We start from the raw sequence: 27630 nt of genomic DNA, 5'->3' as shown, positions 1-27630 counted from the left end.
TCTACTCACGGCAACAAGGGCATCCAAGCTCATCTTTCTCTTTTTTTCATTTTTTATGCTTATTTTATTATAATACTTCCTACATAACTCACTAGCCAAACATGTTGGAAACATGTTTTCCTTGCCCATCATACCCACCTTGGCGGCCATTATAGTCAAATTTGGGGAATTTGACATGCAAGGACAACATTTCCTAGTGTGCATCAATAGGCCACTTCAACATTTGCCTATCTCATTTCTAAGTTTTCTCACACAAGTCCTTTCTAGTGAAATTCACCTTTATAACACTAAATCAATCATCATAAAATGTCATACATGAGCACACACATATTATAGGTATCAAAATAAATTTTTAATTATTTTTATGCCTCGGTTTTGTGGTCCCGAAACCACATTCCGACTAGGGTCAATTTTGGGCTGTCACAATGGTTTAGACGATCACCTTCAATTTCTGATGTGTGTCAGAATTGCGAGCTTGAAGGGTGATTGTTTCGTCTCCTACACGAAGCGTGAGCTCACCTGTGCCAACATCAATAATTGTTTTAGCAGTTTCTAAAAAGGGCCTCCCTAAAATCAAAGGGGTGTTATTATTCTCCTCTATGTCTATAACAACGAAATCAACGGGGAATATGAACTTATCTACTTTCACTAGTACATCTTAAATAATACCCTTAGGAAATCTTATAGTTTTATCTGTAATTGAATGCTCATCCTAGTTTGTTTAGGTTTCCCAATACCTAGTTGCTTAAACATTTTGTAAGGCATTATGTTAATACTAGCCCCTAAATCAGCTAATGCATGACGTATATCTAAACTACCAATTAAGCAAGGAATTGTAAAACTCCCTGGATCTTTCAATTTGTGGAGTAGCTTATTTTGTAGAATAGCTGAGCAGACTGCGTTTAGCTCCAAATGTGATGCTTCGTCCAACTTCTGCTTATTTACTAAAATCTCTTTTAAAAATTTCATTGCATTTGGCATCTGCGACAAAGCTTCAATAAACGATAAGTTAATATGTAATTTTTTCAAAAGTTTAAGGAATTTTCTGAATTGTTCGTCTGGGCGGTCTTTCCTTGTCTCGTTAGGGTATGGCACACGAGGTTTATATTCAACAGTCACTGGTTTGTTTGTATTTTGACCTACCTCATCCCTCCCTTTGCTTACCACAGTTTCTTGCCTCGGTTTTGGTTTAGGCTCAACGACACCTTCGTCATCTTGAGTATTAATTGTGTTAAGTTGTTCCCTTGGGTTAGGTTCGGCATTACTTGGCAAACTACCTTGTGGTCATTTGGAGATCAGTTTGGAAAGCTGGCCTATCTGAGTTTCGAGTCCTTGGATCGATGCTTGTTGATTTTTAAGTGTTGTCTCGGTATTTTGGAAATGGGTTTCTGACATTGATATGAATTTTGAGAGCATCTCCTCAAGGTTCGGTTTCTTCTCTTGTTGATAAGGTGGCTATTGAAAACCCTGAGGATTTTGTGGCTTTTGATTCCCTTGACCACCCTAGGAGAAATTTGGGTGGTTCCTCCAACCTGCATTATAAGTATTACTGTATGGGTTATTTTGAGATCTAAAGTTATTGTTACCCATATAGTTGACTTGTTCCTCTTCGGTTGTCGAATTGAAGGATTGATATTCTGTATTGATCGCGTGATTCATAACAAGTAATAAACATTTATAATTAAGATCAAACCTAGACTAACTATTATCACGACGAACAGGCAAGCGCACCTATCGAACAATGGTATAATAATGGCAAGACCGGGATACCGTACCCAAGGGAACCAAAAGTACTAGTAATAACTATCTTTTTATTATCTAGCCTAGGAATAAAAGTGTAATATCCTGAATTAGGGCTTAATCGGAATAGTGGTTTCGTAACCACAAATCCGAGATAGAAATAATTATTTTACAATGATTTTGATGTTTATGATATGATTGCATGATTGTGTGAAAATTTCATGATGAAATTCTATGCCTAAAGTGCTTAAATTGAAAGTAGGGACTAAATCGAATAAGTTGCAAAACTTGCATTCTAGAAGTTTTTAGTATGAAATTGTTTTGGAATATTAATGAGGAGGTCTTAAATAGCAATTTGACCAATTTTAAGTTCATGGACAAAATTAGGACATGGAAGGAATTTTTGGAAAGTTTAGTAGTAAGGGTATTTTGGTCATTTAGTTATTAAAATGAATTAAAAACAAAATTAAAAGCCAATTTTTGTCCATCTTCTTCATTAGGCCAAAATTTCAAGGGTTCTCCATAGCTAGGGTTTGTTTCAAGCTTCCAAGCTCCATAGTAAGTGATTCCAAGCCCCGTTTTTAATGTTCTTTACGTTTTTGGAATCCCGGAAGCTCGATTAAGCTTATGCTAGCAATAATTCAACCTAGGGTTTATATTTGGAAAAATACCCATAGGTGAAATTTGTGTATTTTGATGTTTTATGATAGAGTATGGGGTTTTAAATTATGTTAGACAACTTGTGCTACTCGGTTTTTAGTGAAAACGAGTAAAAGGGCTTAATCGACAAAAATACCTAATAGTCACAAGTATATGTTAGAGAGAGAATTTGATGTTGCCATAGAAGGGAAAAGTGATCAGCATGTTATAAAACATAAGAATAAGGAATAAAGTTTAACTCCCGAGCCTAGGGGCAAAAGTGTAATTATACAAAAGTTTAGGGGCAAAAGTGTAATTTTCTTAAAGTTCGTATTAAATGCTGTTTTGATAAATGTATGTATTAAATAAGATTAATTTGGTATTATAGATCAAGAAAAACGAGATTCAAGTCGTGATCAAGGAAAAGAAAAGATTGTGTACTAAATTGCAAAATCTTTATATTTTGGTGCCAAGGTAAGTTCATGTGTAATAATGTAGCATAAATGTTTTTTTTAAGTTATTAATGTTAATTATAAGATATGCTGATTTTTAATCGTGAAATATTATGCTTTGTGGTTAATGTTTAGTAATATGCAAATTATGTTTACTACTTGATAAATATGAATTGCTACCGAGTATCGGTTCCGATATTCCATGGAAAACGGCAAATCTGAGATCGAGGGAAAAAGCCCGTTTGAACCTTAGGAATAGATTAGGATACAAGTGACATGTCACTAGGATGGTTGAGCATCCGAACTCGTTGAGTTGAGTCCGAGTTCACTTATGGATGCAAATGTCCGAACTCGTTGAGTTGAGTCCGAGTTCGTGAGATGTAACTAGGCATCCGAACTCGTTGAGTTGACTCCGAGTTCATTTATGGATGCGAACGTCCGAGCTTATTGAGTTGAGTCTGAATTCACTTAGGGGCGGGATACATGATTTCTTGATTACATATGTGGCACTTATGTGCAAATTATCCCTGTATCCGAGTTATATTCCGATGTGTTCAATGGGTGAAATTTCTAGTTTAATGGAAGAGCACTAAAGATATAAGTGACGTTTTGGGTAAGTGTTGTTAAATAGACACTTTGGACAGGTATGTTCTTAACCCTCGGGTTGAAAATAGATACAACAACGATAAGGTGGTAAGATGATGAATGATGTTTAAGGATGTGATATATGTTTTGGTGGTACCATGCTAAAGTTGTTTGGTATATTTGTATTGTTATGTTACTTATTATTTACATATGAACTTACTAAGCATTTATGCTTACTCCTTCCTTTTCATTCACTGTAGTTTTGAACAAGCCGCTCAGAATCGGACAGTCGAAAGTTCGATCACACTATCCAAAGGACTTTTATCTTGGTAAATGGCTTGTACAACTACTTAAGTATGGCATGTATAGCAATATACCTATTTTGTGTAAATAATTTTATGATATGGCCATGTTTGGTTGAGAAAATGTTTGATATTGATAAGTCATAGTGATGGCTAATTTAGATCATGTTTGATATCATGGAAGTTTAACAGTTATCTAGTTCATAAAAATTCATGGAAAGATGAAACCTTCCTTAAAATAGAATATTGTCAAAAAGAATGACATGAATTTGAAAAATCACTAAAAATAGTATAAATATAACGAAATGATGAGTAAGTTATGAAATTGAATCTTAATGAGTCTATTTTCATATGGATTGAACAAAACAGAATATAAATTATATTTTATGAGATATTTAAACTTTTACGAAACAGGCGGAGTGATTTCGGATCCCTATTCTAATTTTAAAAATTCATAATAAATTTTACTAAAATAATTAGAAGTTGTTATTTATATTTACTGATTCCTTATTGAGTCTAGTTTTAATAGAAACAAACCTCATAGTCATTGAAATTTTGTATAGATATATATATCTGATTCGTAATACACAGAGGGCAGAGCAGTTAAAACCCTGAAATAGGGGATACTTTAATTAATAAACTGTACTAATTGGACCAATAATAAATTCTAGAAAAACATTAGTAAATAGATATATGAGTCTAGATTTAGATAAAATTTACAGATCTTGATTTCAAGTTTCGTAACTCGAGATATGATTTTTCTTGTAACTTTGACGCGAGTAGCTAGAAAGCTGTGAATGTAGAAACAAATGATTTGAAGTTCTTAAATTGATAAATTATGTTCGGTAACCCTCAAGCTCGACTCGGTGATGGTCTCGGGCGTGGGGCGTTACATTTAGTGGTATCGAGCGGTTTAGTCTGTTCTCGGACTACGTGTTGTATGTACGGATTTTGCTATACATGCCATATGTATGAATTGTGATAGTGTGACGACTTGACCTTTTAAATGATTTTTATATAGTAAATGGATCCCGATCCAGCTCGGCAGATGAAGTAGAGAGTAATGCGCCACTCCGGCTAAAGGGCAAATACGATCGAAAACCCACCTCCCATCTGTTGGTCGGGAGGAGGAGAAAGGGATCGAAGCCTTTCTCCAAATGATGAGTGCATGGTACATCGAGTTCGCTTCGACGAACCCAAATGTACGACCTCCCCAGCTCCCCAATTCCTCAACCTATGCCTCGAATGCCTCAAGGAGTGGATATGATAAAATTTCACAGAACCCCGTTGATAGAATTCGTAAACAAGGGCTAAAGAATTTAGAGCAAATATTGATGATGATGCAGAAAAAGAGTTCGGCTTGAAAATTCTATCCGGTATTTGATGAATTATCTTGTACACCAAGAATGTTTGAAATGTGCTACATCTTTGTTGAGAGATTCACCTATAATTGGTGGAAGACTTTGATTTCGGTGGTACCGAAAGAGAGGGTAACACGGGAATTCTTTCAAGAAGAGTTTGGAAGAAATATATTAGTGAAAGATTTATTGATCGAAATGTAAAGAGTTTCTTGAGTGAAGCAAGTTAATATGATGATCTCGAGAATATGAAAGAGAGTTTGTTCGATTGAGTAAGTATGCTAGGGAATATGTTCCTATAGAAGCCAAGATGTGCCGACGATTTGAAGACGGGCTCAACGAAGACATTAAAGTATTTTTCGGGATCCTTGAACTGAAAGAAATGGTAGTCCTAGTTGATCGAGCTTGTAAGGCTGAAGAACTACTTAAAGAGAAGAGGAAGGTAGAGGCTGAGACACGAAATTGGAAGAAAAGGCCAATGAGTAAGGCACCTTCACAGCAACCCGAAAATTCAAGAAATATGAATCCTATTTCCCAAGTTTCAGCTGGGCAATCATATGGAAATTTTAAGAAGCGAATGTGGGTCCTAAATCTCGAAATACTTCATGACCAAGATAGGGAACTCGAGATTTGTTAAACGCGAGTGCCGGTGTGTGTAGAAATCATTTTGGTCCGTGCAGAGCAAATGAATGTTTTCGATGTGGTTCTCCTGATCATTTTATTAGAGACGCCCAAAGAGAGCCGGAAAGAAAAATTTCGAGTGTAAAAGCTAGTGGTGCAAACTCGAGGAAGGTATCCGAGAAAAGTGGAAGTGAAACAAGCGGTAAGAATGTAGCCGAGATGCAGCAGTTAGATCTGGGGGAAGAGCTCCAGCTAGAACTTATGCTATTAAAGCGCGTGAAAATACTTCTTCACCCGATGTGATTACCGGTACATTTTCTCTTAATGATATTAATGTTATTGCTTTGATTGATTCTGGTTCTACTCATTCATACGTATGCATTAAACTGGTGTCTAGTATGAATATACCTGTTGAGAACACAGAATTTATGATTAGAGTGTCGAATTCGTTAGGCAAATGCGTGATAGTTGATAAAGTAAGCAGGAAATGCCCTTTAATGATTCGGGGTCATTAATTTCCGACCGACTTGATGTTGTTGCCGTTTGATAAATTTGATGTTATTTTGGGTATGGATTGGTTGACATTGCATGATGCTATAATAAATTGCAAAGAAAAGGTTGTAGAATTAAAGTGTGAAAGTGGTGAAATTTCGGGTTGAACCGCACAAATCGAGGCATTATCTAGTATGATTTCTTGATGTCGGCTCGTAGATATTTGAGAAAGGGTTATGAAGCTTATTTGGCGTATGTAATTAATACAAAAGAAGTTGAAAAGAAAGTTGAATCGGTCTTGGGTTGTGTGTGAATTTGCGGACGATTTCCGTAAGAATTGCGGGTTTGCCTCCAATCGTGGAAGTAGAATTTGGTATTGATTTAATAAGGAACAACTCGATCTCGATTGCTCCATATAGAATGGCACCAACAGAGTTGAAAGAATTAAAGTCGCAGATTGCAAGAGTTGACTGATAAAGGCTTTGTGAGACCGAATTTTTCACCTTGGGGTGCTCCGTGTTATTTGTGAAAAGAAGGATGGTTCTATGAGATTATGTGTTGATTATCGGCGGTTAAACAAGGTGACAATCAAAAACAAGTATCCGTTGTTTAGAATTGATGATTTGTTTGATCACTAAAAGTAGCGACATGGTTTTCAAAGATTGACTTGAGATCCGGGTATTATCATTTGAGTAAAAGAGTCAGATGTGCCGAAAACTGCTTTTAGAACAAGGTACGGTCATTATGAATTTTTAGTTATACCATTCGGGTTGACAAATGCTCCTGCTGTGTTTATGGATTTAATGAATCACATATTTCGGCCATACTTGGACAGATTTGTTGTGGTGTTTATAGATGATATTTTAATTTATTCAAAAGATGAGACAGAGCATGCTGAGCATTTGAGGATAGTTTTGCAAACTTTGAGAGATAAGCAGCTGTATGCTAAGTTTAGTAAAAGTGAATTTTGGCTCTAGGAAGTTGGATTTTGGGTCATATTGTTTCAGGTGATGGTATACGGGTTGATCCTAGTAAAATTTTAGCCATTGTTGATTGGAAACCACTGAAAAACGTAACTGAAGTTAGAAGTTTCTTGGGGCTAGCTGGGTATTATCGGCGGTTCGTAAATGGATTTTCTATAATTGCTGCTCCTATGACTAGACTACTCCGAAAGGATGTTAAATTTGAATGGACGGAGGAATGTCAACAGAGTTTCGAAGAATTGAAAAAGTTATTAACTGAAGCACCAGTGTTGATACAACCCGAATCAGGAAAAGAATTTGTGGTGTATAGTAATGCTTCTCTAAATGGTTTGGGGTGTGTACTCATGCAAGAAGGATTATCCTACTCACGATTTGGAATTGGCTGCGGTGGTATTTGCTTTGAAGATTTGGCGACATTATTTGTATGGTGAAAAGTGCCGAGTATATACCGATCACAAAAGTCTTAAATACTTGATGTCACAAAAAGACTTGAATTTGAGACAGCGAAGATGGTTGGAGTTATTGAAAGATTACGAGCTTGTTATCGATTATCATCCGAAAAAGCGAATGTGGTTGCCGATGCTTTAAGTCGAAAGTTGGTGTTTGCTTTGAGAGTTATGAACACTCGCTTGAAAATTTCAGATGACGGTTAGATTCTAGCAGAGTTAAGAGGAAGACCGATGTTTTTACAAGAGATTTCAAGCTCAAAAAATGATCAAGATTTGCTAGCCAAAAGAAAATAAAGGTGAAGTCGATACGGGATCGATTTGAATCGGTTCGATGGTTGTTTGATGTTTAAAATCGGATTTGTGTAATCAAAAATGATGAGTTGATTCAAAAGATTTTGCATGAAGCACATAATGGTTGTTTAGCGCTTCATCCAGCGATGCGAAGATGTATAATGACTTGAAGAAAATGTATTGGTGGAGTGGAATGAAAAGAGATATTTCGAGTTTGTATCAAAGTGCTTAGTTTGCCAACAAGTGAAAGTTGAACATGAAGTACCTTCGGATTACTCCACCTATTATGCTTCCTGAATGGAAATGGGATCGGATTACTATGGATTTTATATCGTGGTTGCCGTTAACTCGTGGAAGAAAAATGCCATCCGGGCAATAGTTGATGACCGACTAAATCGGCTCATTTTATTCCTAAGACGTCATGATTATTCTCTTAATAAATTGGCTGAATTGTATATCCAGAGATTGTTAGACTTCATGGGATACCTTTGTCAATCATTTCGGATAGAGATCCGAGGTTTACCTCACGGTTTTGGCAAAAGTTGCAAGAAGCATTAGGTACAAAGTTAAATTTCAGCATTGCCTTTCATCCACAAACTGATGGACAATCAGAGAGAGTAATTCAGATTCTTGAAGACATGCTCAGATGTTGTGTATTAGAATTTCAAGGTAGTTGGGAAAAGTATTTACCGTTGGTAGAATTTGCTTATAATAATAGTTATCAGACAAGTTTAAAGATGGCACCTTATGAAGCATTATACGGTCATAAATGTCGGATGCCATTGTATTGGACTGAACTCAAGGAAAATCAGATTTATGGAGTTGATTTAATAAAAGAAACCGAAGAAAAGGTGAAAGTGATTCGAGATTGTTTGAAAGCTGCTTCAGATAGACAGAAATCTTGTGCAGATTTGAAACGAAAGGAAATGGAGTTTCAAGTTGGTGATAAGGTATTTTTGAAAGTGTCTCTATGGAAGAAAGTCCTTAGATTTGGACGAAAGGGCAAGTTAAGTCCGCGTTTTATTGGACCGTATGAAATAACTGAAAAAGTTGGACCGGTAGCATATCGGCTAGCGTTACCACCCGAATTAGAGAAGATTCATGATGTGTTTCACGTATCTATGTTACGTCGGTATCGTTCGGATCCTTCACATATAATTTCACCGATAGAAATTGAACTGCGACCGGATATGACTTATGAAGAAGAACCGATCAAGATTTTAGCTCGAGAAGTCAAACAACTAAGAAATAAAAGTGTTGCACTTGTAAAAGTGTTGTGGCAAAAGCATGGGGTAGAAGAGACTACATGGGAACCTGAAGAAACTATGAGAAACCAATACCCACACCTGTTTACCGATAAGATTTTCGAGGACGAAAATCCTTAAAAGGGAGGGAGAGTTGTAATATCTTGAATTAGGGCTTAATCGGAATAGTGGCTTCGTGACCACAAATCTGAGATAGAAATAATTATTTTACAATGATTTTGATGTTTTTGATATGATTGCATGATTGTGTGAAAATTTCGTGATGAAATTCTATGCCTAAAGTGCTTAAATTGAAAGTAGGGACTAAATCGAGTAAGTTGCAAAACTTGCATTCTAGAAGTTTTTAGTATGAAATTGTTTTGGAATATTAATGAGGAGGTCTTAAATAGCAATTTGACCAATTTTAAGTTCATGGACAAAATTAGGACATGGAAGGAATTTTTGGAAAGTTTAGTAGTAAGGGTATTTTGGTCATTTAGTTATTAAAATGAATTAAAAACAAAATTAAAAGCCAATTTTTGTCCATCTTCTTCATTAGGCCGAAATTTCAAGAGTTCTCCATAGCTAGGGTTTGCTTCAAGCTTCCAAGCTCCATAGTAAGTGATTCCAAGCCCCGCTTTTAATGTTCTTTACGTTTTTGGAATCCCGGAAGCTCGATTAAGCTTATGCTAACAATAATTCAACCTAGGGTTTATATTTGGAAAAATACCCATAGGTGAAATTTGTGTATTTTGATGTTTTATGATAGAATATGGGGTTTTAAATTATGTTAGACAACTTGTGCTACTCGGTTTTTAGTGAAAACAAGTAAAAGGGCTTAATCGGCAAAAATACCTAATAGTCACAAGTATATGTTAGAGAGAGAATTTGATGTTGCCATAGAAGGGAAACGTGATCAGCATGTTATAAAACATAAGAATAAGGAATAAAGTTTAATTCCCGAGCCTAGGGGCAAAAGTGTAATTATGCAAAAGTTTAGGGGCAAAAGTGTAATTTTTTTAAAGTTCGTATTAAATGCTGTTTTGATAAATGTATGTATTAAATAAGATTAATTTGGTATTATAAATCAAGAAAAACAAGATTCAAGTCGTGATCGAGGAAAAGAAAAGATTATGGACTAAATTACAAAATCTTTATATTTTGGTACCAAGGTAAGTTCATGTGTAAATAATGTAGCATAAATGTTATTTTTAAGTTATTAATGTTAATTATATTATATGCTGATTTTTAATTGTGAAATATTATGCTTTGTGGTTAATGTTGAGTAATATGCAAATTATGTTTACTACTTGATAAATATGAATTGCTACCGAGTATCAGTTTTGATATTCCATGGAAGATGGCAAATGTGAGATCGAGGGAAAAAGCCCGTTTGAACCTTAGGAATAGATTAGGATACAAGTGACATGTCACTAGGATGGTTGAGCATCCGAACTCGTTGAGTTGAGTCCGAGTTCACTTATGGATGCAAATGTCCGAACTCGTTGAGTTGAGTCCGAGTTCATGAGATGTAACTAGGCATCCGAACTCATTGAGTTGAGTCCGAGTTCATTTATGGATGCGAACGCCCGAGCTCGTTGAGTTGAGTCTAAGTTCACTTAGGGGCGGGTTACATGATTTCTTGATTACATATGTGGCACTTATGTGCAAATTATCCATGTATCCGAGTTATATTCTGATGTGTTCAACGGGTGAAATTTCTAGTTTAATAGAAGAGCACTTAAAATATAAGTGACGTTTTGGGTAAGTGTTGTGAAATGGACACTTTGGACAGGTATGTTCTTAACCCTCGGGTTGAAAATAGATACAACAACGATAAGGTGGTAAGATGATGAAAGATGTTTAAAGATGTGATATATGTTTTGGTGGTACCATGCTAAAGTTGTTTGGTATATTTGTATTGTTATGTTACTTATTATTTACATATGAACTTACTAAGCATTTATGCTTACTCCTTCCTTTTCATTCACAGTAGTTTTGAACAAGCCGGCTCTGGAATCGGGACAGGTCGAAAGTTCGATCACACTATCCAAAGGACTTTTATCTTGGTAAATGGCTTGTACAACTACTTAAGTATGGCATGTATAACAATATACCTATTTTGTGTAAATAATTTTATGATATGGCCATGTTTGGTTGAGAAAATGTTTGATATTGATAAGTCATGGGGATGGCTAATTTAGATCATGTTTGATATCATGGAAGTTTAACAGTTATCTAGTTCATAAAAATTAGGGAAAGATGAAACTTGCCTTAAAAATGTAATATTGTTGCAGCAATGACATGAATTTGAAAAATCACTAAAAATATTATAAATAGAACTAAATGATGAGTAAGTTATGAAATTGAAGCTTAATGAGTCTAATTTCATATGGATTGAACAAAACAGGAATATAAATTATATTTTATGAGATATTTAAACTTTTATGAAACAGGGCGAGTGATTTCTGGATCCCTTATTCGACTTTAAAAATTCATAATAAATTTTAATAAAATAATTAGAAGTTGTTATTTATATGTACAGATTTCTTATTGAGTCTAGTTTTAATAGAAACAAACGCCATAGTCATTGAAATTTTTATAGAGATATATCTGATTCGTAATACACAGAGGGCGAGAGCAATGAACCTCAAACAGGGATACTTTAATTAATAAACTGTACTAATTTTCCAAATAAAAAATTCTAGAAAAAAATTAGTAAATAGATATATGAGTCTAGATTCAGGGAAAATTTACGGATCTTGATTTATATTTTTTTAACTCGAGATATGATTTTTCTTGTAACTGTGACGCGAGTAGCTATAAAGCTGTGAATGTAGAAACAAATGATTTGAAGTTCTTAAATTGATAAATTATGTTCGGTAACCCCTCAAGCTCGAATCCGGTGATGGTCTCGGGCGTGGGGCGTTACAAAAAGGGTTTGTTTATTAAACTAATTATCTAAACTAATTTACTGGTTTAATTAAAGTAAAGAGAAAATTAGGAAAAAGACTTGAAGGAAAGCAATTGATAAAGACGACGCCCAAGGAGGAATCCACCTAGATTTCACTTGTTATCTAACTCTGAACCGGATGATTTATTCACTTGACTTGATCTGTAGAGATCCCTAAGTTAAGTTATTATCCTTATTCAAGACTAATAACATCTAATCCCTAGATTGAATAACCGAGACTTTTCTCTAATTAACACTCTAGGATTGCATTAACTCGATCTATGGATCCCCTTATTAGGTTTCACCCTAATCTGGCAAAATCTCGTAACCCTATTTCTAGGCGATCGATCAACTCCGCTTAATTATGCCAAATCTACTCTTAGGCAGGGTCTATCCCTGCTCTGCATAAGCACATGAAATCATGAATTAATACCTGGAATATTAACTCAAGCATTAAGAACACATAATTAAGAACAAATCAAGTATTTATCATACAGTTCAGATAATAATAACAAGATACATCATAGGTTTTATCCCCCTTAGGTATCTAAGGGGTTTAGTTCATAATAAAATAAAAGTACATCTCAAAAGTATGAAAATAACAAACCATGAAGAAAACTCTAAAACCCCTGAAGGAATTCTGAGAGAGATCTTCAGTCTTGGAGTAGCTCCAGCTTTTGAGATGGATTGTCTGGCTTTCTTCAAGTAATTCTCGGCGTGTGGTACTATATTCCAGAAAAGTTCTGGAAAGAGCGGCCTCATTCTAGGTCACACTTAGGGTGTTTATATAGGATTTGGATTGGCTTTCTTCCTCCCTAGGTACCTTTTTTCCGTGTAAAATACAACTCTTTGAAAAAGGGACACACCCGTGTGCCACGGCTGTGTTCGATCCATTGAATTGGACACGGCCGTGTGGGCTCAATGGCTAGGCCATGTGAATTGTGAAAACCTTGGTCGACACCCTCGAAGGCCACGGGCATGTGAGTTACCCGTGTCGCAAGGCTTAGGCCATGTCATCTTCTCAATTTGGTTTGTTTTTGTCCTTTTTAGCTCATTTTTGGCTTCTTTCGAATCTTGGTGCTCTCCTGAGTATAAAACATGAAATAACCTGATTAAGACCACCAAAATCCACAAATCTAGTAATAAACATCCATAAATATGCTAAGTATTTGGGGTATAGATATGTATAATTTGGCGTTTATCAAATACCCCCACACTTAAGCATTTCCTTGTCCTCAAGCAAAATTCTCATTTACTGCTAGAATTCATTCCTCTCAATCACACAATCATTACTAATAATGTTACAAGTTATTCCAAAGAAAATCATACAGTGAGAATTCAACTATAGGGGCATTAAAAGCCTCAAACAATCTAAATTGAATATTTTGATAATAAAATCATAGGTAATCTCCTTCCTTTAAGTAATTATCTTTTGTCCTAAATATACAAGAGATGACATCCTCACTAAAGATTTACTTAAATCACTCAAAGTGTTTAAGGTTCAAGGTTAAGCACTCGATTGCCTAACATGAAAAGTTATTACCATAGGCTTGAATGAAAATCAAATCCCCACCACTTGTAAATGATACGATATACTAATCAAAAGGTCTTTGCATGGTTGTAATGGGGTTTAGGTTATAGCTATGGATACAAGCTGAAGAGAAAAGGGTTAGAATCGAGATAATTTCAATATATTACCCCACTATCAAAAACTTAATTACTGAACCATAAACAAATATCTAGAACTACTTTACATGACAACTTTATCTTGCTGAGAATTACAATAATAATACTGAGTTTTTTTTAATATAACAAATCAAGTCGATACAATATAGAAATCATACTTCATGATTTAGTAACAAAAAATGGTGAACATAGCGAGGTAACAATATTAAATTCAATCTCGATAAAAAGGGTCAAATTCAGTAGGAGGATTTCAACAATAATGGGTTAATGGGTTAATGATGAGGGTTAATTAATGAAAAAGGGTTAGTAGGCTCAAGAGGTTTCACTAAGGGTTTAATTATGTGGGAAGGTGTTTCTTACGGAGTAAATGGGTTAAATCTTAAGTGCCTTTATCATTTCAGTATATCAAATCATACGTGTGATCTCGATATGTATAATCGAAGCAAGTTCTAGAATAACAGTTCAATGTTAACACGTTCAAACCACAAAATAAGTGAGCAAGAAAGAAAGCTATATGCTCAAAAGGCTCAAAAATCTCACAAAAAATTTGGGTTTTTGATGTCATTCCTGTATACTTAAGATTTCAAGATGATACCTCAATTTAGGAAAATAATCTAAAAAAAATTTTAGTTCTCAAAATATCAACTTATCATGCTCGATTCTTTAAGGTCCTATAATTAAATAATCATGCATAATTCCCATGGTCTAATTCATGACATACCAACAATAATTATAGATCAATCAAAATTTATTCGATCAATATTATGAGAGAATCACTTAAGCACAAAACCAAATTCAAGGAATTGAGAATAATGCAAAAAGTTAGGTTTCATGTTCAGCCCCCCACACTTAAGATGTATATTGCCCTCAATGTACAAAGATAAATTATTCAAAATAAAGAATATCATAAGAGGAAAGGAGGTAAAACTCCCTGTTATATGGATGTGAAGCTTGATTCTGAGGATGGAGTGTTCGGGAAAAGAGGTAGTTGTCATTGTTCTTGGCTAGATGAAGAAGTTGGGTCGTTGAACATGGCACTCGTGAGGTATTGTTTCCCGTTTGTTTCCTCATTCAGTAAAATATTCCTAGCAGCTTTGCTTGGAAGTTTGTAGAATCATGAAAAGCATATTAAGAGTTGGTGTAGAAGAGAGCATAGTGGAATTACTTGTTAGAAATACCAGAAAATGGAAAAAGTAAAATTTACTAATATAGATATGTCTTTCAAAATAAAATAATAAAATTGAAATGAAAATAAAAATCAAAAGAAAAATAAAAATAAAAATAAAATAAAATAAAAATAAGAGTAAATAATAAAAAAATAGGAGGATTCAATGATCTTCGTTGGTGGGGCCCTCAGGTGGTGGTGCTGGAGTAGTGATGTGGAAGTGCTAGCACAGCTGCTGCATATGGCCTACATATCGTCCATCTGTCGGTCCCATCGCCGATCTCGCTCGTGGATCATCTTGAATTGTGTAGTGCAATACTGTTCGAAATGGGCAGTCGGAAAGGTGTGCCAATGAAGCAGCGGCATGAGCTGGTCGTTCCTTAGGTGGGGTGGTAGAAGGCTCCTCATGCTGTAGGGGAACATCATCAAGGATGTCCTTAAGATCCTCTTCGTCAATGGCATGCAAGAGACGGTACTGAGGAGGATCGGTCCCACGTCGGCGCTCGATCATCCTCATGTGTAACATAGTCGTGATGCCCTGTGGGGACATCTGACCTATCAGGGTAAGCGCTGATGACTGGGCCGCAGTGTTGAGGAGGCCGAAGTGTCTGGCAAGGTGCGTCATGTAGGGGCGGATGGAAATCACTCTCTTCCTATGCCGCTTGGTCTGATGGTGAATGGCAAAAGCAATGAAGTATGCTAAGTCTGTCACATGTGCATTCGTCATGCACCATAAATAGTAGGCGTCGTGGGTGTTGACGATGCCAGTGCTATGTCTCTTCTCGGTCAAGGTGTGTGCCAATATGGCATGGAGATATCGTAGGAAAGCGGGGAGAGCTGAGGCCTTCGAGCGACTGGGGACATTGTTTGAAGAGAGTGGTGCCAAAGCCTTCCATCACAAAGAGGGGGAGATGTGGATATTACGTAGTAGTGCATTCATGTCCTCCTCCCCCATAAACTCATCGGTGTAAAGTCCCGGAGCAACTCCAAACTCTGGGACACTCATCGCACGAACTAGACAGCCTAATTAGAATTGAATGGTGCTTGGGTCGTCATTGTTCGTCATCACCACCTGTAAATGAAAAGTAGAGCATAATTCTAAATTTAGCTCTGAATAAGTGGGCTCGGTAATAGTGAATAACCATTCCCAAGGGTCTGTGGACAGGAGGGCGCGGATTGCATCAGCGAGCTGGACTTGCTCTACGGTAGCCCAGTCGATGCAGCGACCTGTGGTGATGGGTCGTGCGCGTAATATCTGGAATAGCTCCTCCTGTGAAGCTTGCAAAAATTCAAGGAATGAGTGTCGAACTTCGGCTGTAGCACGCACCCAAGAAGAGCCCAGTCCCCTACATCTCTTTGAGGATGGGACCGCGACCTTTTTTCCTCTCGATGACGACATCATGTATCTGAAAATATATGAGCAGTGATAGAATCTACGATACATTAGTAGTTAAGCAAGAGGCCCCAAAACTAGTATATGCTATTTAGTGGCTTAAATAATTCAAATATAGAAAATTCTAAGTCTAGTTCCTAACTTGTTTAAAGTAAAATAGTACAATATCTATGTAAAGCATGTATAATACTAATGGAGCAATACAAATTGGAAAAATAAAGTTGAGAAAGTGAACCAAGGGATTTTGTATGGTGGCGCACTAGCGTGTGGTGGCGAGCACGGGCGTGTGATGCGGAGAGAAAGCCGTGTGGTGGGAAAAATGAAGGGTATAGAGAGGGGAAAGTGGGAATTAATGCAAGAGGAATGGATTTCAAGGTGGTTTGAGGGTTGGGGAAGTGAGAATTTTGGAAATGGTGGCCAGAATAAGGATTAAGGAGTGGGGAGGAGAAGTTTTCGGCTAGGGTTTTGAAAGGGGGAAGAAGATGAACAATGGCTTGTTTATATAGGAAAGGGTCACACGGCCTAGGGCCACACCTGTGTGCTTTGAGTGTGAGCTCGTGTTTTTAGAATTTTTCAATTTAGGTCGTGCCCGGCTACTATTCCACGCCCGTGTGTCTTGGGCGTGTGTGGTACACGGCCATGTCGCACGGCCGTGCCTAGCTTTGTTTGCTTCTCCCGCGCCCATATGTTATGGTAGCACACCCGTGTATTGTTGTACACGGTTGAATGGCATGGGCGTGTCGCATGCCCGTGTCAAAGAAACAAAATCGAGCCTTGTCCCTGGCATGCCTATGGGTTTTCATTCCCACGCCCGTGTGTTCCTATCAAGTTCACCAACGGCCATGTCGCACGACCGTGGGGATTTATCGCACCTCGTGTTTTGGGGAAATCATGTCCTGCTTCAACACGGCACGGCCGTGTCTCTTCCCCTGTTTGGCCACGGCTTTAGGCACGCCCGTGTGCCTGGTCGTGTGTGTTGAAAAACTTTGCAATTCAAAGATTAAGTTAATTGATTCGAAGTGTGAGAAAATAAAAATAAAGAAATCAAAATATGTTAGTGCTCGAGTTGCCTCTCGAGAAGCGCTTATTTATAGTCTAAGCTCGACTTACTTCTCCGTTGAATGATCATGGTGGTTCGAGCAGTTCATACTCCTCATTCTTGTTGTCAATTTTAAAAAAAAGGTTTTAAATGGGTGTTGTCTACCTTAAAAGTGCCGAACTTGGGATGACTCACCTCCACTATACCGAATGGAAAGATACTAAGTACCGTAAGAGGGATTTCCTCATTTGGTGTGGTAGTGACAATGTGAGGATCAATGACATCTAGTAAGACTGTATTGCCAACCTTAAGGTGATTAGGAGAGGTATCGGGCTTGTTTTTGCGTAGTTTCAGTTTATCATGTGTTCTCAGTTTGTGTTCTCACCATTAGTCTAGCTCCTCTATTCGTAGTCTTCGTTCTTCATGGACGTCTTTGTTCTCTTCATGATAGTAGCGCACTGTCTCTATTGTCTTTGTTTGAGGAAGTTCCTGCAAGGATGATTGAATATTAGGTTTATCATCGACAGTTTTTATAGCAGTATCTTGAGTCTTAGAGGTTTTGACTAAGTCGCGTGCTTGGAGTGTTACTGCGTCGTCACCTGCACGAAGTGTTAGCTCTCCTGTGCCTACATTAATAATGGTTCTGGTAGTTGCTAAAAATGGTCGTCCTAAAATTAGAGGTACCTCGTTATCCTCATCCATATCTAAGACAACAAAGTCTACTCGGTAAATAAATTTATCAATTTTAACGAGAACGTCTTCAATAATACCCTTAGGAAATCTAACTATTTTGTCAACCAATTGTATGCTCATCCTAGTCTGTTTGGGTTTACCGAGACCTAGTCATTTGAACATTTTATATGGCATAACATTTATACTTGCCCCTAGATCAGCTAAATCATTATTCACAGATAGACTACCAATTAAACAAGGAATTGCAAAACTCCCTGGATCTTTCAATTTGTTAGGTAGCTCATTCTTTAGAATAGCTGAGCAGACTGCATTGAGTTCCACATGTGATGTAGCTTCTAATTTTCTTTTATTGCTCATAAGTTCCTTTAAGAATTTTGCTGAGTTGGGCATCTGCGAGAGAACTTCAATAAAGGCTACGTATTTCTTTAAGAGTTTGACAAACTTATCGAATTGTTCTTTTGTTCTGTAAATATGTAATTTCTTCACTTTAGGATATGGCACACGAGGTTCATGAGTTGTACTTACCTGTTTGGGATCATTATTGTTTACCTCTTCTAGTCATTTGTTCATGGCGTTGTCTTGCTATATTTCTGGCTCGGGTGCAATGAATCCTTCCTTATCTTGAGTGCTAATTGCATTGATGTGTTGCCTCGGATTAGGTTTAGTATTACTTGGTAGGCTACCTTGTGGTCATTCAGAGATTAGTTTGGACAGCTGGCCTGCCTGAGTTTCGAGTTCTTGGATCGATGCTTGTTGATTCTTAAGTGCTGTCTCGGTATTTTGGAAACGAGTTTCTGACACCGAGATGAATTTAGAAAGAATCTCTTCAAGGTTTGGTTATTTCTCCTGTTGATAAGGTGGCTGTTGAAAATCCTGAGAATTTTGTGGCTTTTGATTCCCTTGACCACCCCAAGAGAAATTTGGGTGGTTCCTCTAACCTGCATTATAGGTATTACTGTATGGGTTATTTTGAGATCTAAAGTTATTATTGCCCTATAGTTGACTTGTTCCTCTTCAGTTGTGGGATTGAAGGATTGATATTCTGTATGCACACCTCCTCCGCTTGAGTCACACATCATTACTGGATGTACCTGTGTAGAACCAAGAAAAATATCAATATTTTTATTGAGAAGTTCTACCTGATTTGAAAGCATGGTAACTGAATCGATGTTATAGATGCCGGCTATTTTCGTTGGCTTTGTCTTCATAACTTGCCACTGATAGTTGTTCAATTACATCTCCTCTATGAATTCATAGGCATCTTCTGGTGTTTTATTGTTGATGGTTCCACCAGCAGCTGCGTCAATCATTTGTCTTGTCGAAGGATTCACACCATTGTAGAACGTCTGAACTTGCAGCCAAAGCGGTAACCCATGGTGAGGGCACCTTCTCAGTAAGTTCTTGTATCTTTCCCATGCATCATAAAGTGTTTCTAAATCCATCTGCACAAAAGAAGAGATATCATTACGCAATTTAGCCGTTTCAGCTGGCGGAAAATATTTTAGTAAAAACTTCTCGGTCATTTGTTCCCAAGTAGTGATATACCCTCGTGGTAATGTGTTCAACCACTGTTTAGCTTTGTTTCTTAGTGAAAAGGGAAATAACCAAAGACGAATGGAATCATCAGAAACGCCATTGATTTTGAATGTATCGTAAAGTTCAAGAAAATTTGCCAAGTGCATGTTTGGATCCTCATCCTGCAAACCATCAAACTGAACAAACTACTATATCATCTGAATTGTGTTAGGTTTGAGTTTGAAATTATTCACAGCAATAGAAAGTCTAACTATACTAGACTCAATTCCTGTTAAAGAAGGTTTAGCATAGTCGTACATAGTACGTGGAGAAGGATTTGGATTAGCTGCAATTGCAGGAGGCAGCTGATCGCCTAGATTTTCGGCCATCTCTTCGGTTGGGGTTTGAGTATCGTCTTCTCGCTTGTTCTCCGTGTAGCGTAAACTACGCCTTATTTCTCTTTGATTTTTGCGAATTGTGCGATTGATTTCTTCGTCAAATAGTAATGGTCCTGACGGGTTTCTTCTAGTCATAAACTATAAAAACCTGCCAAGAGAGAAAAAGTAAATTAATAAATAATAAAATAAAATAAAATCGCAAGAAAAATAAATGACTAAAGTAATAAAAATTTAGTGTTCCTAATATTTCAGTTCCCTGGCAACGGTGCCAAAAGTTGATCGCGTGATTCGTAACAAGTAATAAATATTTATAATTAAGATCGAACCTAGACTAACTATTATCACGACGAAAAGGCAAGCGCACCTATCGAACTATAGTATAGTAACAGGATATCGTACCCAAGGGAACCAAAAGTACTAGTAATAACTATCTTTTTATTATCTAGCCTAGGAATAAAAGGGTTTGTTTATTAAACTAATTATCTAAACTAATTAAATGATTTAATTAAAGGAAAGAGAAAATTGGGAAAAAGACTTAAAGAAAAGCAATTGATAAAGACGACACCCAAGGAGGAATCCACCTAGATTTCACTTCTTATCTGACTCTGAACCGAACGATTTATTCACCTGACCTGATCCGTAGAGATCCCTAAGTTAAGTTATTATCCCTATTCAAGTCTAATAATGTCTAATCCCTAGATTAAATAACAGAGACTTTTCTCTAATTAACACTCTAGGATTGCATTAACTCAATCTATGGATCCCCTTATTAGGTTTCACCCTAATCTGGCAAAATCTCATAACCCTATTTTTAGGTGTTTGATCAACTCCACTTAATTATGCCAAATCTACTCTTAGGCAGGGTCTATTCCTCCTCTACATAAGCACATCAAATTATGAATTAATACCCGGAATATTAACTCAAGCATTAAGAACACATAATTAAGAACAAATCAAGTATTTATCATACAGTTCAGATAATAATAACAAGATCCATCATAGGTTTTATCCCCCTTAGGTATCTAAGGGGTTTAGTTCATAATAAAATAAAAGTACATCTCAAAAGTATGAAAATAACAAAACATAAAGAAAACCCTAAAACCCCTGAAGGAATTCTGAGAGAGATCTTCAGTCTTGGAGTAGCTCCAGCTTTTGAGATGAATCGTCTAGCTTTCTTCAAGTAATTCCCGGCGTGTGGTACTGTATTCCAGAAATGTTCTGGAAAGAGCGGCCTCCTTCTAGGTCACACATAGGGTGCTTATATAGGCTTTGGATTGGCTTTCTTCCTCCCTAAGTACCGTTTTTCCGTGTAAAATACAACTCTTTGAAAAAGGGACACGCCCGTGTGCCACGACCGTGTTCGATCTGTTGAATTGCACACAGCCGTGTGGGCTCAATGGCTAGGCTGTGTGAACCGTGACAACCTTGGTCGACACCCCCGAAGGCCATGGGCGTGTGATTTGCCCGTGTGGCAAGGCTTAGGCCGTGTCATCTTCTCGATTTGGTCCATTTTTGTCCCTTTTTAGCTCGATTTTGGCTCCTTTCGACTCTTGTTACTCTCCTGAGTACAAAACATGAAATAACCGGATCAAGACCACCAAAATCCACAAATCTAGTAATAAACATCCATAAATATGCTAAGTATTTGGGGTATAGATATGTATAATTTGGCGTTTATCATGTATGCACACCTCCTCCGCTTGAGTCACACCTCATTACTGGATGTACATGCGTAGAACCAAGTAAACCATCAATCATTTTATTGAGAAGTTCTACCTGATTTGACAGCATAGTAACTGAGTCAATGTTATAAACGTCAGCTACTTTCGTTGGCTTTGTCCTCATAACTTACCATTGATAGTTATTCAGTGACATCTCCTCTATAAACTCATAGGCATCTTCTGATGTTTTATTGTTGATGGTTCCGCCAGCAACCGCGTCAACCATTTGCCGAGTCGAGGGATTCAAACCATTGTGGAATGTTTGTACTTGAAGCCAAAGTGGTAACCCATGGTGAGGGCACTTTCTCAGTAAGTCTTTTTATCTCTCCCATGCATCGTAAAGTGTTTCTAAATCCATCTGCACAATAGAAGAGATATCATTGCGTAATTTAGCGGTTTTAGCCGGCGGAAAGTATTTTAGTAAAAAATTTTCGGTCATTTGCTCCCAAGTAGTAATTGACCCTCGTGGTAACGAGTTCAATCACTGTTTAGCTTTGTTCCTTAATGAAAAAGGAAATAATCGAAGATGAATGGCATCATCAGAAATGCCATTGATTTTAAATGTATCGCAAAATTCCAAAAAGTTTGCTAAGTGAGCGTTGGGATCTTCATCCTGCAAACCATCAAACTGAACAAACTATTGTATCATTTGAATTGTGTTAGGTTTCAGTTCAAAAGTATTTGCAGCTACAGTGGGTCTAACTATGCTAGACTCAGTTCCTGTTAAAGAAGGTTTAGCATAATCATACATAGTGCGTGGAGCAGGATTTTGATTAGCCACAATTGCAGGAGGTAGCTGATTGCCTTGGTTTTCAGCCATCTCTTCGGTTGGGGGTTGAGTATTTTCTTCTTGCTCGTTCTCCGTGTATCTTAAGCTGCACCTTATTTCTCTTTAGTTTCTACGAACTGTACGATCGATTTCTTCGTCAAAAAGTAATGGTCCTGACGGGTTTCTTCTAGTCATAAACTATAAAAACCTGCCAAGAGAAGGAAAAAGTAAATTAATAAATAATAAAAATAATTAAATTAAATTAAATTATAAGAAAAATAAATGGCTAAAGTAACAAAAATTTAGCATTCCTAATATTTTAGTTCTGCTGCAACGGCGCCAAAAACTTGATCGCGTGATTCGTAACAAGTAATAAATATTTATAATGAAGATCAAACCTAGACTAACTATTATCATGACGAAAACACAAGAGCACCTATCGAACAATAGTATACTAATGACAAGACCGAGATATTGTACCCAAGGGAACCAAAAGTACTACTAATAACTATCTTTTTATTATTTAACCTAGAAATAAAGAGGGGTCGTTTATTAAACTAATTAACTGATTAAACTAAAGCAAAGAGAAAATTTGGAAAAAGACTTGAAGAAAAGTAATTAATAAAGACGACACCCAAGGAGGAATCCACCTAGATTTCACTTGTTATCCGACTCTGAACTAGACGATTTATTCACTTGACTTGATCCGTGTGGCTCCCTAACCTATATTATTATCTCTTTCGAGACTAATAACATCTAACACTCAATTGAATTAATCGAAATCTCTTTCTTAATTAAAACCCCTAGGGAAGCAGTAAATCGATCTATGGACTCCCATATTAGGTTTCACCCTAATCCGATAAAATCTTGTAACCCTATTTCTAGGCATTCGATCAACTCCGCTTAATTATGCCAAATCTACTCTTAGACAGGGACTTTTTCTCCTCTACATAAGCACATCAAATCATGAATTAATACCCAGAATATTAACTCAAGCATTAAAAACACATAGTTAAGAATAAATCAAGTATTTATCATATAGTTCAGATAATAATAACAAGATCCATCATAGGTTTCAGCCCCCTTAGGTATCTAAGGGGTTTAGTTCATAATAAAATAAGAGTACATCTCAAAAGTATGAAAATAACAAAACATAAAGAAAACTCTAAAACCCTTGAAGGAATTTTGAGAGAGATCTTCAGTCTTGGAGTAGCTCTGGCTTTTGGGATGGATCGTCTGGTTTTCTTCAAGTAATTCCCGGCGTGCGGTTCTGTACTCTAGAAAAGTTCTGGAGAGAGCGCCCTTTCTAAGTCATACTTAGGGTGTTTATATAGGCCTTGGATTGGCTTTCCTCCCTAAGTATCCTTTTCCGTGTAAAATAAAACTCTTTGAAAAAGGGACACGCCCGTGTGCCACGGCCATGTGAATCGTGAAAGCCTTGGTCGACACCCTCGAAAGACACAGGCATGTGAGCTGCCCGTGTGGCAAGGCTTAGGCCGTGTCATCTTCTCGATTTGGTTCATTTTATCCCTTTTTGGCTTGTTTTTTGCTCCTTTTGACTCTTGGTGCTCTCCTGAGTACAAAACATGAAATAACTGGATTAAAAGCACCAACATCCGTAAATCTAGTAATAAACATCCATAAATATGTTAGGTATTTGGGGTAAAAATATGTATAATTTGGCGTTTATCAGACAGCATAGTAACTGAGTCGACGTTATAAACGTCAGCTATTTTTGTTGGCTTAGTCCTCATGACTTACCACTGATAATTATTCAGTGACATTTCTTCAATGAATTTATAAGCCTCTTCAGGTGTTTTGTTGTTGATGGTTCCTCCAGCAACTGCATCAATCATCTTTCTTGTTGATGGATTCACACCATTGTAAAACATTTGAACTTGCAGCCATAGAGGTAACCCATGGTGTGGGCACCTTCAAAGTAGATCCTTGTATCTCTCCCAAGGATCTTAAAGTGTTTCTAAGTCCATCTAGACAAAAGAAGAAAAATCATTACATAACTTAGCCATTTTAGCCGGTGGAAAATATTTTAGTAGAAATTTTTTGGTCATTTGTTCCCAAGTAGTAATGGACCCTCGTGGTAACGAGTTCAACCACTGTTTAACAACCGAAGGTGAATGAAATCATCAGAAATTCCATTAATTTTAAAAGTGTCGCAAAACTCCAAAAAATTCGCCAAGTGAGTGTTCGGATCCTCATCATGCAAACCATCAAACTGAACAAACTACTGTATCATCTGAATTGTGTTAGGTTTCAGTTCAAAATTATTTGCAGCAATAGCAGGTCTAACTATACTAGATTCAGTTCCTGTTAAAGAAGGTTTAGCATAGTCATACATAGTGCGTGGAGCAGGATTTTGATTAGCCACAATTGCAGGAGGTAGCCTTGGTTTTCAGCCATTTCTTAGGTTGGGGGTTGAGTATTGTCTTCTTGCTCGTTCTCCGTGTATCTTAAGCTGTGCCTTATTTCTCTTTTGTTTCTACGAACTGTACGATCGATTTATTCGTCAAAAAGTAATGGTCCCGACGGGTTTTTTTTAGTCATAAACTATAAAAACCTGCCAAGAGAAAGAAAAAAAATTAACTGCTAATAAAAATAATTAAATTAAATTAAATTGCAAGAAAAATAAATGGGTAAAGTAATAAAAATTTAGCATTCCTAAAATTTTAGTTCCCCGGCAACAGCACCGAAAACTTGATCGTGAGGTTTCGTGATAGGTTTCAAATATTTATAATTACTCGTTCTTGAACTAACTATTATCGCGATGTAGGCAAGTGTACCTATCAAACAGTAGTATAGTTTTAGCAAGACCGGATTGTCGACCCCAAAGGAATTAAAAGTACTGGTAATGACTGTCTTTTTATTATCTAGCCTTAGAATAAAAGGGGTTTTATTTGTTTTAATTAACTAATTATCTAAACTAAGAATGCACAGAGAAAAGAATTGGGGAATTGCTTTTGGGAAAATTGATTGACTTGAGACAATACCTAAGGAAAAATCCACCTAGACTTTACTTGTTATTCTGGCTCCGAATCAGACGATTTATTCATTCAACTCATTCCGTAGAGATCCCCAAGTTATGTTATTATCCCTACTCAAGACTAATAACGTCTAATCCCTCGATTGAATAACTGAGACTTTTCTCTAATTACCAGTCTAGGGTTGCATTAACTCGATCTATAGATCCGCTTATTAGGTTTCACCCTATTTCTAGGCGCGCAATCAACTCCGCTTAATTATGACAAAAGTACTTCTTAGGCAAGGTCTATTCCTCCTCTAAATAAGAGCATGTCTTGAATCAGTATCCTGGGATATCAAAACAAGAATTAAGAACACATAATTAAGAACAAGTCAAATATTTATCATACGATTCAGAAAATAATAACAAGATTCATCTTAGGTTTCATTCCCCTTAGGTATTTAGGGGATTTAGTTCATAACTAAATAAGAAAACATCTCTGAAGGATAAAGAATACAAAAGATAAAGAAAACGCAAAACTCTTGAAGGGAAATTGAGGAGAGATCTTCAGTCTTGATGATGAATCAGGCTTCTAAGATGGATCAATCAGCTTCCTTGGGGTAATTCCTTACCCCCTTCTCCGTCTCCCTTTTCTTCCTCCTCTAGGGTGTATTTATAGGCTTTGGAATGCCTAGAAGCCCTCAAAATTAGCCTTTTTCGAATTGGACTCAACTTGGGCTCGTCAGGGACACGCCCGTGTGCGATTACCTCAGGCCATGTTTGAGCCTGTTAGAATGGCATGGGCGTGTGCTACGCCCGTGTGAGTTGTGTTCCAATTCTGCCAGATTGACACAACCATGTGGTCTGCCCATGTGAGGAGGTCCAAGCAGTGTTGATTTCGTACTTTGGCCCATTTTCTCTGTTTTTGTCTCATTTCTTGCTCCTTTCGCTCTCCTATGCTCTCCTAAGTATAAAACATGAAATTAAAGCATTAGGAGCATCGGATTCACCAATTCTAATGAGAAATCATCCATAAAATGCATTAAGAATGGGGTAAAAATATGTATAATTTACGTTTTATCAATACCTAAGGGGAATGAAACCTAAGACAGATCTTGTTATTATTATCTGAATTGTATGATAAATATTTGACTTGTTCTTAATTATGTGTTCTTAATTCTTGTTTTGATATGAAAGGATATTGATTCAAGTTAAGCTCTTATTCAGAGAAGGAATAGACCCTGTCTAAGAGTACATTTGTCATAATTAAGCGGAGTTGGTTGCGCGCCTAGAGAAAGGCACTTAGGTTTAACCCACTCACTCCATAAAAGTCTACCTTCACAATTAACCCTTAGTGAACCCCCTTGAGCCTAACAACCCATTCATTGATTTACCCTCGATATTAACCCATAACTCATTATTATTGAAATCCCCTAAATTAATTTAATCCTATTTTTGTCGAGATTTGAGTTGGAATAATTGCTTAGCTATGTTTTATTCTATTTTGTAATTTGACTTGTTCTAAATATATATATACTTGTATACATATTAGTAGTAGTGATCTTCTAAGCTAAAGAAGTTAAATTCCATATTCTGAGAAAAAGCTCTGTTGTACGCAATTGATGACTAGTCAGTTTTCTAGTTAGGTATTTTTTCAATTCAATCTCGATTCTAACCCTTTCTTTTAGTTTGTGACTACACCCTCTAACCAAAGCCACGTTACAACCCTCTAAAGACCTTTTGATTGATGTTTCATCTCAATTTATAGTTGTGGAGATTTGATTTTCATGCAAGCCTATGGTAATGACTCTTCATTATTGACTATTGACTGCTTCATTTATTGTGCTTAAACACCTCGAGTGATTTGAGTGAATCTTTAGTGAGGATGTGAAACTCTGTGATATTTTGAATCAAAGGTAATTACTGAAATGACGGGAGACACCTATGTTTTCATGATAAAATGCTCAACTTGGAATGTTTGAAACTTTGATGTTCTTTAAGTTGAATTTTCAATGTATGATTACCTATGGATTATTTTGAGATATTATCGATAGAAATTATAAGTTGAGAAGAATTTATTTTGATTATGAGTTGAGGATTTTGCTTGAGGACAAGCAAATGCTTAAGTGTGGGGGTATTTGATAAACCGTAATTCATACATATTT

The 27630-nt window shown here is 36.7% G+C and overlaps 2 non-coding genes across 2 annotated transcripts; both read left to right on the top strand.

Annotated features, from left to right (window-relative positions):
* Positions 1 to 19453: 19453 nt before the first annotated feature.
* On the top strand, positions 19454 to 19560 carry LOC128282237 (small nucleolar RNA R71). The gene has a single exon (XR_008272445.1). It is a non-coding gene; the product is annotated as a small nucleolar RNA R71 (small nucleolar RNA).
* Positions 19561 to 22003: 2443 nt separating this feature from the next.
* LOC128281413 (small nucleolar RNA R71) lies at positions 22004 to 22110 on the top strand. Its single transcript, XR_008271621.1, has one exon. It is a non-coding gene; the product is annotated as a small nucleolar RNA R71 (small nucleolar RNA).
* Positions 22111 to 27630: the final 5520 nt, after the last annotated feature.

The sequence above is a fragment of the Gossypium arboreum genome, chromosome 1 (assembly GCF_025698485.1).
Source record: "Gossypium arboreum isolate Shixiya-1 chromosome 1, ASM2569848v2, whole genome shotgun sequence".
Lineage (NCBI taxonomy): Eukaryota > Viridiplantae > Streptophyta > Magnoliopsida > Malvales > Malvaceae > Gossypium > Gossypium arboreum.
The sequence above is the reverse complement of the archived record's forward strand: the minus strand, read 5'-3'. Positions and strand labels throughout refer to the sequence as shown.